This window comes from Rissa tridactyla, chromosome 1, assembly GCF_028500815.1.
Source record: "Rissa tridactyla isolate bRisTri1 chromosome 1, bRisTri1.patW.cur.20221130, whole genome shotgun sequence".
Classification (NCBI taxonomy): domain Eukaryota; kingdom Metazoa; phylum Chordata; class Aves; order Charadriiformes; family Laridae; genus Rissa; species Rissa tridactyla.
In genome coordinates, this window is record NC_071466.1 from 94424394 (window position 1) to 94437521 (window position 13128).

Sequence of the window (13128 nt, forward strand, 5' to 3'; positions counted from 1 at the left end):
AACATAAAACAACTTCAAAGTAAAAACATTTGCATAACAGGGACTTCAGTTTCTTCAGGTTCTGCAATTTTCTGGTGGTAGGAAAGCATTTCCCTCTGCAGATGATGAAGAGTGGTAGCGGTGGAAAGGTTTGTTTCTGCTCACCTCTATCAGCATCTGTATTTGTCTTGTTTTCTTGGCAGAAAGTTATCAAATCATTATTTCACAGGGTTCTGAAAAAACTTGGTATCATACTGAAGGAATTCCTGCGGACCCAAGCATTAGTTCAGAATGAAAAAATCACTATGATAAATGTTTCTGCAACAAAGAAATAATGACTTGCAATGTACGATAGTAATGCTTTAGGTGCCTTATCTCCTTGATTCGTCTGACATCAGTCACTGAACTAACCACTATTAATTTGTATTGTATCCATGTGGATGTCATATGCAGTCTCATGAGACTTCTATTGTAACTCAGCAGTAATTTAACTAATCATTAGAAAGAGCATCTTAGCCTAGTGAAAGAATTTAATATTCATTATAATAATACCAATCATAATGGATTCATGTGATATTACTTCCACTGTCATATGCATTTCTAAAAAAATTCCATTATAATTTCATTATAAAGTAACATTATAATAAATGATCAGTAGTATGGGGGTGACATGGCATTGTAAATCTGTAGAGATACTGTATTTTCATACGGTACCTTTATATCCCAAAAAAGCCATATAGAAGTGCTTGTTTTCAGAGAGCACCTGCAGAGAAGTGGCTAACAAGCCGCACCTATAGGTAAACTATTTATTAAAATAGGTGACCTATTATACTGAGATTAAATTTGAGAAAGAACAAGTTTTGTGTTTGTTTGATTTTTGCTGAAGGATAAATAGAATGTTTGGAGGAATTATTAAGTGGTTGTTCAGAAGAGGCTTGATTCTCATGTCAAATCATTCAGGAATTTTTAGGTCCATATTCTAGCCAGTAACTGTAGCCCTGACAACTGTAGCCCAATGAAGTCTTATCTGCTCAAAAGGTAAAAAGTTATCTCTGCTCTGAGCCCTGAACTGTGAACCTACATTTTGGTTTAATCAGCCTGTCTCCTTTTTATGTTTTCATCATTTGTTCATCTTTGTTCTCAGCACCACAATGATTTGTACTTACACATGTGAAAGTACAGCCTGTTGCCATCTGTGTCCTTCTATTCAGGCCAGCTGTGGACAGCTGTGGTCTCATCATAGATGACAAAGATTTGAAAAAAAATAATCCAATAACTCCCAGGAAACCACTGGGAAGTGTTACTCACTGGTTAAAGCATGTGCAATTCTAAGCCAAACAATTCAAAATATTGCTTGACGATATTTATGAAAAGGTTAATAAATGGAAAATCACAAATGAGTAAATGCAAATAAAGTCTGATAGGACTCTGCCTGACATACAAAGCAGAGTGCAACTATCCACTTTGTTTTTAGCAACATTCCTATTGTACTCTCATTTCAGTGAGATCCTCTTGATCCTCTGCCATGGGATTATTAACTTTCCATTCCTCCTCATTGATCTTACTCTGTCCTCTCTCTTTCTTTGTACTTAAACACTTCTCTGTTTATTCCCCTCTACTTTCTCCTGTTCCCTAGAAGTATCCCATTTCTATCTTGGCTATTAACTCCTTTTCTTCTCCTCTTCCTCTCCAGTAGCTCATTTTCCTTTGTCCATTTATCCCCCTTCTGTCTTGCTGTCTTGCCAGAAGTAGCTATGTTCTTTCTAATTTTTGAGAATAGGCCACCTCAGAAAGCCAGAGAAAGATCAGGGCTGTGATATTTCTCATTTTCTTCCTCACTGATCGCAGAGGGGTTGAAGTTTCTGAGAACTGGAGTTCCTTTAGCTGGAACTCAGACAGGCAGCTGTCATGACTGCTGGGATCCTGTGGGGAAGGATTTCAGTGATGTTAATGACAGCTCCAGCTACCGTGCCGGCACAAGTGATCAGAGGTCCTATTGGGAGGAAAAAGACAGAATTTTACTGTTGTCGCTGAAGCTCTTATTAGCCAGCCTGGTTATCAGTGCAGGCAGACGCCCGTGCGGGTGGTGATGGAGATGGAGACATTGTTTACCGCAGGCAATGGACATTTAGGGGGAGCAGGCTGCTGCCTCGCTCTTCTTTACGTCAACTATTACGAGCAAGGAAAAATTTGTCTTGAGGCTGTAAGGAAGCAGGAGTTGTAGGGGAAGGGCAGAGGTGGCTGGCTCCCAGCGTCTGGCTGCTGGCCAAGAGCTGCAAACCCAAAAGTCAGGTCGAAGGTTGTGAGGCCGAATTAGGAGGGAGCCCGCTGGCACATGAGAGGAGAGACAGTTAGGGACGGCCGTCATGGGCACTGTGAGCAGTGGAGGAGCAAGTGGCCTGAATCAGGTGTATACGAGATAAACATCATAACCAGGAAGCGGGGATCAGAAGGTCCAGAGGTCTCCCAAAGAGTGACACTGTGAAGGAATGCTGCAAGAAAGGAGCAGCAAAATCCTTGCGAGATTCCTAGGCGCAGGGTCACAGGTTTTGAAGGTCTGACTTAGGTGGCTCAAAGGGACGTAAGTCCCCAGCAAAGGGATATAAAAGTCACGCCAAAAGAACTATGCAAACACTGTTTGTGTGCTGAAGAAAGTCCTGTTATGAGTTGGTTTACAATAGCACCCAGAGACAACAGCCAGAAGAGTGGTCCCAATGCGCTCAGTGTAGTGCATCCCCATACCAGCAAGTCTTCCTTGCTCTGGAAGGCTGCCAAGCTGACCTTCAAAGGCAAAGGTGAGTACTGTAAACCTTGCAGCTTCAGAGGTGCTGATTGACCTTTCCAAGGTCACACTGCTCTGACAGGTGAGAGGTAGGAATATCACCCGTCTCTTCCAACTCCTCGGTCAGTGCCCTACCTGCTAGACCATATTTCCTAGCAACAGTCACGCTCCTTTAATTAGTCTTGTTTCCTTGGAAACCTACATGACAGAGCAGACCCAGTTATTGCTTTGTTGAGACCCTCTAAGGCCAGCTCTGAGAATGACAAATATTCAAGGCCACCACCTGCCCACCAACTACTGTCTCATTTTTCTTTTTTTTCCCTCCCCTCTACTCCTTTCCGGTTTTAAGCAACAAAACTGGCCCCAAAAACTCAGGTATTTGTTCCTCTGAAAATTCAGGACAAAAAACATTTGATGCTTTCGCTGTTGCCTTTTCTGGCCAGATGATACAAACACGCTCAGTGAGGGGCATAAGAGCCTTTCCATGTAATTTGCCTTATGTGGCACTTCAGTTGAACCAAATATCCAGCATGAATGTGACTTATAAACTGAAGTTGGATAAAATGTATGGAGAAAGGATAATTCATGCCCCCCTTGATTCAACCACCCCCCAAATATTAAGCTTGCACAATGCTTCTGTGGATGCTAGAGACAAAATGTTTGAAGAAAATCACTGTTGGCTTAAGGATATGGGTTTGATTGGTCTACATTTATTCTGCAAGTCAAACAGCTTACACACATCTTGGCAGCATTAAAAACAAGACACTAGCTAAGTCACAAAGCCAGGATGAAAATTTTGAACCCCTTGAAACTCTCAGTGGACTGGACTCAAGAGACCAATTCGTGATACCACAGGCTGATACAGTTTATTTGAAATATTCTGGTACATCTCAATAATATGCACAAAATGTCAGTGTGTTTGGATTTAACATTTTTGCTTGGAGCTGACTGTATCAAAACATTGAAAATTAAACCTAACAGTATGAAAATAAAATAATTTTCTCCTGTCCCAAACAGATCTTGCTGGAGTAAATTATTTTGATTTCAAAAGTATTGGACGTTAACACGCACATGGCAGTTACAAGTTGCATTTTGCTGAGGATATCAGAGAACAGGATATTTGCACTGGAATCTTGCAGAAGATAAGACGCAATGATGCAAAAAAAAAAGATACTGTTTCTTTTAGTTTTCTTGCTTTTCTCTTACTGTTTTTCAAGAGGAATTGGGGCATTGTGTTACTTAACTGATTCTGACACATTGTGGATAGCATAATCTTGCAAATTCTGCTTGTATTCCAGCCAAATTTTACCTTGTACTGATGGAAGTCAAATATACTATCTGGGAAGTAAGAATTTGAGATTATTTTCAAGAACTGCATTCTCATGTTCATGGCCCATGCCCTCAGATAAGGTACCTGAAGCAGAAAGCAGAGGCAGAGTAGTATGAACAAATTATACTGATAGTGCTGCTACTAGGGCATGAAGGTTTGGAATAAACTTCCAAACATAGTTTGTGTACATACGCATAATCTATAACACTAGGAGTAGGAGTAGGAGTAGCATCCATGCTGCTATTGAATAAATAGCAGGCTTTTTTTTTTTTTTTTTTTTAAATGAGATATTCCATAGACTAGATAAGAAAAGCCAGTCCCTTTCAGGGAGGCCCATCTTTCATTTTGATATTTCTTCAACCACTATATCAGAGAATCTCTGCATTTATTTTAACGGCAAGCAGTAATACTCACCTAAGTAGCTCTGTCTATTCCATTTGTAGGTCACTATTTACGAAATAATTGTTTCCCTATTTCTGTACAAAATATCACTGGTCAAGGGAACACATCAGTTACCTACTTATATTTCTCCTGTTTTCCCTCTCACTCTCCACCTTGCAGACACACTATCATCCCTGCACAGCACTGCAGACTCAGCAGTGGCTTTAAACAACCAGTCAAGCATTGAGAAGGTGGAATTCCATCTGGGCAGGCTGTTTCACATTGGCACCTCCTAAAAGATGGAACAACCAAGAAAAGAACAGCTGAAGTAGCTAAAGACATGTTTGATTTTCACTTAAGAAAACACAGACATTCCAAAGCAAGTCATTTATCCCCTCTGCCACCTTATACCTCACATGACCCGGAGGTAAAACCCACTTCCTTGATAGGACGCTCATGCATAAGGTGTTGATGAATATGCACACAGAAAGGGGAAGACTGTGCTCTGGTTTTACTGCTAGGCTTTGCCAACACGTTCATTTCAGCGTGACAAATTCCTAGTATGAATACGTATTCTCTCTCATATAGTTATCTCCCAACAACGGAATTAACCATGTACCCCAAACCAGTATTTCAGTACGTGGGCACACAATAACTCTGAACGATATCACTACAGTGTTACCCAGAGAAACAGACTATTATTGTATAAGCATTCAAGTAACAGCTCCCTGAAACACAGCAAAACTGGTATTAAACTAATTGTTATAATGTGAGTGTGCATTAAACAGAAGATTGGAAAAGTACTTCAACATGTATTTCTATTTATTCTGCAGGCAGACAAGAGAGCCCAAGGGATGAGCAAAACTCCTTATTTCCTAGTCCAATGCACATTTATATTAAGCAGAAAGAAAGACTGGAAGGGAATAAATAAATGGCAGAGGAAGAAAATGGGAGAGTAATGAAAAGTAATGCCTGAAGTAGACAGATAAGGAAAGTAACAGAGGAATGACTAGGCAAGAAAACAAAGAATCCAGAAGGAGGATGAGAGAAGGAAGGTGAGCAAAGAGGAGATGCTGTCTCATAACAGCTTTGCTCTCGTGGCATCACCTGGCTTAATTTCCTCTTAGGAAGGCTGGCTTGAAAGAACAATCAAAACCTCCCATGGAGTCCCTCCATGAGAAATGAGATGAAACAGGGATGTTCTGTCTGTTCACTTTCACGCCCTCTCCCAGTTTCCATTAGCAACTTTGCATGAGACTGATTAATGTGTATTGACAAATGTCCCTATGGGATAGGGAGGCATCACCCTCCAGTCTCCAAAGGAACACACAGTGGGAATAAACAGCTTTTTATAGGTCATACAGGAGGTCTGTGACAGAGCTGGAAACTGGCCCAGTCTCCTGAGTTTCAGTCTAATGCTCTTAACAAAAAGATCAATCGTCGGGTAAACTTATCAGCTTAGGGCACTGGCCACAACTGTTGTAACAATCATAACATTACTTAGTCCACTGCACTGGAAAGACATACATTTCTAGCAGGTTGTTTTGTTAAGGTCTGTGCATCCCTATATCAAACAACTTTTTTCTGAAAATCTGTAACATCTAGAGTTAGTATTTTCCAAGCTTACCATGCTCCTTCACAGGTGGTAAAGCCAATGGGGGAGACAGGGATTTGGCAAACAGTGTAACAACCGTGTCCAACATGAAACACTGGCCATGAGCAGCAAGATTCTGGCTAAACTCCTGCAGTGTGAGAGGGACAGCAACGAGTACCTGTCATGGGCTGTCTCCAGGGCTAAGCCTGGCCTCTGATACCAGTCCTGTAATTGCCCTTCCAGTAGACTTCCCTTATTCTTACACATATATTTATTTAGCTTAATAGATCTGTGAAAATGGTCCCACATCCTAGAATCTGAGCTCTTCCTCTATCTTGTAAGGTTGAATCAAAGCAATGGTTGGTCTCTGGGATGCTCTTCAGGGTTTGGATCATAGAATCATAGAATGTTTGCAGTTGGAAGGGACCTTAAAGACCATCTAGTTCCAACCCCCCCTGCCACGGGCAGGGACACCTTTCACTAGACCAGGCTGCCCTGGCCTTGGACACTTCCAGGGATGGGACATCCACAGCTTCTCAAGAGCCACCAGTGACAGTGTCTCAACACACTCATAGTGAAAAATTTCTTCCTGGTATCTAATCTAAATCTACCCTCTTTCATTTTGAAGCCATTACCCCTTGTCCTATCACTACATGCCCTTGTAAAAAGTCCCTCTCCAGCTTTCTTGTAGGTCCCCTTCAGGTACTGGAAGGCTGCTATAAAGTCTCCCCGGAGCCTTCTCTTCTCCAGGCTGAACAGCCCCAACTCTTTCAGCCTGTCTTCATAGGAGAGGTGCTCCAGCCCCCTGATCATCTTCATGGTCCTCCATGGAGGACCAACAAGTTCATGTCCTTCTTATGCTGAGGACTCCAGAGCTGCACACTGTACTCCAGGTGGGGTCTCACCAGAGTGGAGCAGAGTGGCTAAATCACCTCCTTGGACCTGCTGGACACGCTTCTTTTAATGCAGCCCAGGATGGGGTTGGCCTTCTGGGCTGGAAGTGCACATTGCTGACTTATGTTGAGCTTCTCATGAACCAGCACCCCTAAGTCCTTCTCCTCAGGGCTGCTCTCAATCCATTCTCCACCCAGCCTGTATTTGTGCTTGGGATTGCCCCGAGCCACGTGCAGGACCTTGCATTTGGCCTTGTTGAACTTCACGAGGTTTTCATGGGCCCATTTCTCAAGCCTGTCCAGGTCCCTCTGCATGGCATCCGTTCCTTCCAGCTTGTCGACTGCTCCACAGAGCTTGGTGCCTTTGTCAAACTTGTTGAGGGTACAACAACAATCCCACTGTCCATGTCACCAAAAAAGATACGTCAAATCAAGCAAGCATCAAAGGTTTGGAAAGCTACCAAAGCTTTTTCAAATTCTTCAAAGCTAGAGCTTTCACCCCGTCCACGCTTCTTTATGCCATCATCAATGTGTCTTTTATTCCTCCAAAATGATCTCTTCTATTCAAAATACCCTCTCCTCTGTTGTGTTGTCCTCTTGGGGGAAACATGACAGGTTGTTGCTTTTCTGTATAACCAGGTTTCATCCATAGGCAGGCCTGTAAGCACTGGATTTCTTACTGGTCCATTCACATGGCATCTTGTATGCCTGGTCCCACTACTGTACACTGTACTTAGCCCCTTTCTGGGGCAAAGCTTCTACTCCACAGCAGACTGTGTGAAGTGTCAGACCGTCACTACATAGCTACTACAAATAAGTCGGTTCACCTTACTCTGAATGAACTGTCTTGAGTAAAGGACAGTTTCATTCTGCAAAGGAAGAGTTAACTGAAAATATAAAAGATAGTTTTCAAGCATATTTCTCTAAACCACATTTTCCCTCAGAATGACACTATAACTAAGAGCTGTTCAAATTGTTTGCCAGAGGGGAATAACGAAAGAAGGAAAGAACCACGACACTGCTGCATTTAGATTAAGGAAGTGATACATATAATGAGATACGTTGTGGTGAGGCTAGACTTCATTACCAGAATGTAGAAGACAAGTCATCTGAATGCAGCCATTTCAACACCTGTTTCTGGAAAGGGGATATAACTGCTTCGTTTTTCATGAAAAATGCTTCCCAAATTTTGATTAATCCCTACTCTTTATGTTACCAAATATTAATCCTCAATCTTATCATAAACCATGCTAATGATTTTCAGTTTTAAACTACTTGGCAGAACTTGTACAGGCACAGCAATTATGCAGTGATAACTTATGGGAGCAACTTTCAGAGTTCACAATGGGCAGACTGATTTTTTTTTGTTTTGTTTTGTTTTTAGAAAGCAGTGATTCAGGGAGGAAAGTCTCAGGCCAAGTAAAGGTTGCGGGGAAACTAAATTTGAACTGTAGCCTGCCAGCTAGTGATTCTTACTGGCACTCTTAGGTCTACATAAACCTCTCCTTCTAATTCATAGAGAAATCTGATGACATGGGTTTAAAGACAAGCCAGTATTACAACCAGCCAACAGTTTGTTAGCAGACCTGTGCCTCTACCCTAAGAATGTCTAGCTATGACTTATCTCATCTGGGAGTAATACGATCTGTTATTTTAGTCTGCAGTTAAGAACAACAGCAACTAAAGAAATAGAAAGTAGGCAAGAAAGCAGATTTATACTGAGATCACTGTAGCAACAAGAGCATATTTCCAAATACCCAGAGCCAAATAGCAGTTGGTACTTCAGGAGATAGGATTTTGTCCCAGTGAATATTGGCATTGTGTCAAACCACAGAACAGTGCTGCAGTAGACAGCGGAAAAAATACCTCTCCCTGAGAACTGTAACCTTGCCTCATTCTGCATTTATGAATTCCTGCTCTTTGCCAAAGGGGAGGAACTCTTGCCACCCTAAAAACTCTTGCCACCTTAAAACCTAGAAGTGGCTTTACATAAATTCATGGCTTGCTTTGTTTTTCTCCATCAAACATAAAAGAAAAATCAAATGCTTTAAACCAAGCCAGATTGGTTTCATTTTTTTACCCTAACATTAGTCAAAATAAATATCCCTCAGGAAATAGTTTTGGCATGTAACTGAACAGCTTAGCTAATTTTTTTCCTCCTAATATGGATGTAATTATGGACAATACAGTATGTTCTTATTGCTATCATTGTGATAGAACTGCATTTGCACAGTAAGCTGCTCTAAGGCAGATTTTCTTTTGTATCACAGCTGCAGTGGGTGTCTTCTTGCTTAAAATGGATGACCGTTCAAATAATTCCTAATACTGGCTCTTAACCCAGAAGCATTTAAGAAAACTGACAGCAACCAAAACTTCTAGCTGCTGGTATGTGAAAACTCTGAGAACAGAAAAAGTAAAAAGAAAGGAATTTCATGGTCCCTTCTCCCCTCCCCCAGCTTTAACAGTGTGCTCATGGAGCTGTGTGGTTACAGAAAATAATATAGACGGAGTTTACATTAATCACCCCTCGGTCCAAACTGGAATTAGACTGATGGAAAGCTTTGGCTGCAGCGTTGTTTCTGCCTCTCTCTTTTTAGTACTTGTTGGAATATGTGGCTTAAAATAGTTTTATTACTTAGTTTTATTACTTAATTTTATTACAAGTGATCTATTCTCCATGGATCTGGGTATGCTTCCTCCACTGTGCAATGTCTTTCCCTTGTAAAGGAGTCCCCCTGAATTTCCAGGATAAGGAAGCTGCACATATGTTTACAGAACTTTGACTACAACTTTTTTGGCTATGATTTCAGTCATTTAGTGAATTTACCCTTTCAATTTATAACGTTTCAAGTTATCATTTCAGTAGGAGAACCCAGCATAGGACAACTGGAAAACTGAGGAAGTGTTTTGGACCCAATTCTTGTCTGATGAACAGGGTGCTAAACTACCTTGTTATCCACATGGCTACACGAACTGTGCCAAGCAAGATCCCTCGTTGATAGAGCCATCATGGCAGATGAGAAGTTGAGCTTGGAAGAGCTGTGTGATTCTCTATGCCATTGGCAATCCCACAAGGCAGCCAACCCCAGTGAGAGATGAACAGTGTGTGACAGTGTCTGGCTAGGTGCTTCTACCTTCTCATTTATATCTTGTAGCAAAGCAGCTCACGCTGTCTGCCAGAACTTAATCACAAACAGTGAATGACCCTTGCATACAGAATATATTAAACTGGGCTCGAAAGAAAATGTTGTTTGATTCCCAAGGTTTTGGCTACTTGTCAGTGGACGAGGCTTAGCAGGAATGAGGTCAGACCAGCTGTGGCTGCATTATGTCATGATTTGGCAATGGGCTCCAGCTGACTGATAACGAACTATAAAAACAGCTGGAGCTTTTCCATCTTCTCCTCTGTGGTATGATTCCACTTCACACTTTGGTCTGAGTCCAGTAGCTGGTGGGCTCCTACTGTAGATGTCTTCACCAGCAGCAGGAGTAAACGGATCTCAAGATGGAGGCACAAGTCTTCCCTTTAGCTTCGTCTTTGGATATGACAGAGTATTTTCTTGCAATAAGTGTGCTCGTATGGAGGTCATGGCTCACAAACGTGGTAGTGGTTCCTCTACTATAATTGCAAGTGGGCACCGAAAACAGTTTTCTTCTTTTTTTTCCCAATTTTACCTTCACAGAAGGAAAGGACCAGCAGGACACAGGAGGCTGTCATGTCCAACATCTTGATCTCTTGGGCACATTAATTACTCCTGTCCAGAAACTAATGCAGTATCATTTTGAAAGGAGTTTTATTGCCCTCACAGCTCTAGCAGGCTGTTCTGAGACTCCAGTCTGGTGACTGAAAAAATCTTTTAACAGTCTTAGTTTGCAGATGCTAAAATAAAGTGGTTTATAGAGAAAATATAAAATGATTCATCTATTTTATATGACGTATGCAAAAAGCAGCATTTATTCTACTTTCCCCCTGTTCACCTAAGCTTGTTCAGTCCACAGTTTCAGGAGTTCTTGTTTTTCAATAGATGAACAGCGATGATGGCTTGAGGCTCCTGTTTTAGACTAATGAGCATTATGTGAACCTGTAACAAAAGGACAACCCCCGCCCGGCAGTCCAAGATGGGAGCTGGTAAATCACTGCCAGCAGTGAAAGCAGCCAGGGCTGTTAGGGCTCTGGGCCACTGATCGGGCCCTGGCCTCAGGTTCAGCTGACTGAACTGACATGAGAAACTGCTTGCTATGACGTGAGAAATTAATTGCTGGATGTGACAGATAACGATGACAGAAGCTGACAGGAGTTACCGATAGCGCCGTGAGGAATGGCTGGCTTTCACAGGTAGTTCAGAAGGAGTGATGTGAGAGATGGCCAAACCTCCCTGAGAGGGAGTTTCAGGAACTTGGGCAAGACCAATGGTGCCTCGGTAACCACATCACCAATATGATATAAAGCTGAGATTACCTGTGTCAGAAATGGGGTCAGGAATACTAATTGGACTATGGATATAGGAAAACTGGAACCAATAGTGAAAACGTAAAGAGGAGTGGGTTGTTTCTCTGGAAAAGGATTGGGGAGGAGAAAGAGAGGGGCAAGGATGGTAAAAGAAAGTGTCAAGAGATAGAAAATATGTCAACAAAAAAGTTAAAAGGTGTCATTGTGGTTATACAAAGGTACCTGCTAGGCATCTGTGCACTTCATTGTTGCAAAAACAGCAGAACAACAAACCTGTTGTTTTGACCACACCACAAGTGTCAAGCCTGTTTCCATGGCCTGGGGGACTGCGGGAGGTGGTGGGTACCTTCTCTTGCTGGCAAGGGTATAGCCAGAATGGATGGCTTGAACATCATGGTACCACTGAGTCCATCCCCATTTCAAGCCTGAGAGCATCATAACAACATCCTCAAGGGAACAAGGCAAAAGCGAGATGACTGTTGTGCTCAAGATATGCAGTCTGTCGGGAGATGCGGGCTTCAGTCTCTTCAGGAAATGAGAGCTGAACACAGTGGGTAAGTGAGAGAGCTGAGGGCTAAACTTCTGGATTATTAAATGAGGGAGTGGCACCATCGCATCCTCACCCGTCTTTCTCATGAGAAAGCAAGGGCTGGAACTGCAGTGCCAGATCTTGTTGGAGTCTTTCAGGAAGGGTCTGAAAATGAAACCTGAATTTAGTTCCCTCTAGGATTTTACGATTTCTCTGATCCCATCTGGACTAAGTGTGAGTCTACATATTACTATCGTTTGGATCAAGACTGTGCTTTTGAACTGAATCTCCGCATTGTGTCCACTTACTGAGCTTTAGTTCACCTCATGGAGAGGCCTCAGAGAAACACAAAGCAGACTCTCTTCAGTTAACTCCAAACTGGAAGAAATTAATTGAGGGGGAGCCGGGAAGGTTTCACGGTTTCTTTTCACTGGCATTTAAACCCCTTTGTCCGAAAGTGCCATGTAAGCTACACAAGTCTTTTCATGTCCCTTTTTGAATTTCAGCTATTTTTCTTAGGTGAGCTTTCTAACCGTGTAAGGGATGCTCTTCTTCTAAGTTAGCAACTTCCTCTGTGCACCTTCTTTCCTTCTCATCCCACTGCAATGGTTCAAAGTGCAATGGTGTGAACCTGAGAAGTTTCAAGGTACTTGAGATAGTAACACTCAAAAGATTTTAGAGCATACTTGCAAGGAAATTACAGAGAGTACAGGAGAGCATAAAAGTAAAGCAGCAAAATTCGTCTATTTTCTTATCAAAATAAATTGATTTTATGAATCAAAAAGTGAGGTTTGTACAATGACAATCCTCTAAAAATTTTATATATGATCACTAAGGCCAGAGTTTCTTACAGTTTTGTTGTATCATTTTCTCCCTCTTTATGACACAAAATAAATACATGAGCCTTCTTAATGGAAAACTTTCTGAAATATGATGTCAGGGGAATCTTTCTTCAGAAACATGCTGCAATTCTGCAGTGTCTGTTACTCTAAAACTGTGAACACAGACAACCTGTTAGTGTCATTTTTCTTCAGCTTCTATTTCAGACCTCACAGAGGAAACACAGCTCTTTTCAGTAGATCTGGCTTTATCTGAGCCCCCTATTGAAACAAATGTGCCATAATGTACTTTATTTTATTTTATTTATTTTATTTTAAAGTTTTCTATCCATTTCCCTGGGTTAGATTGAG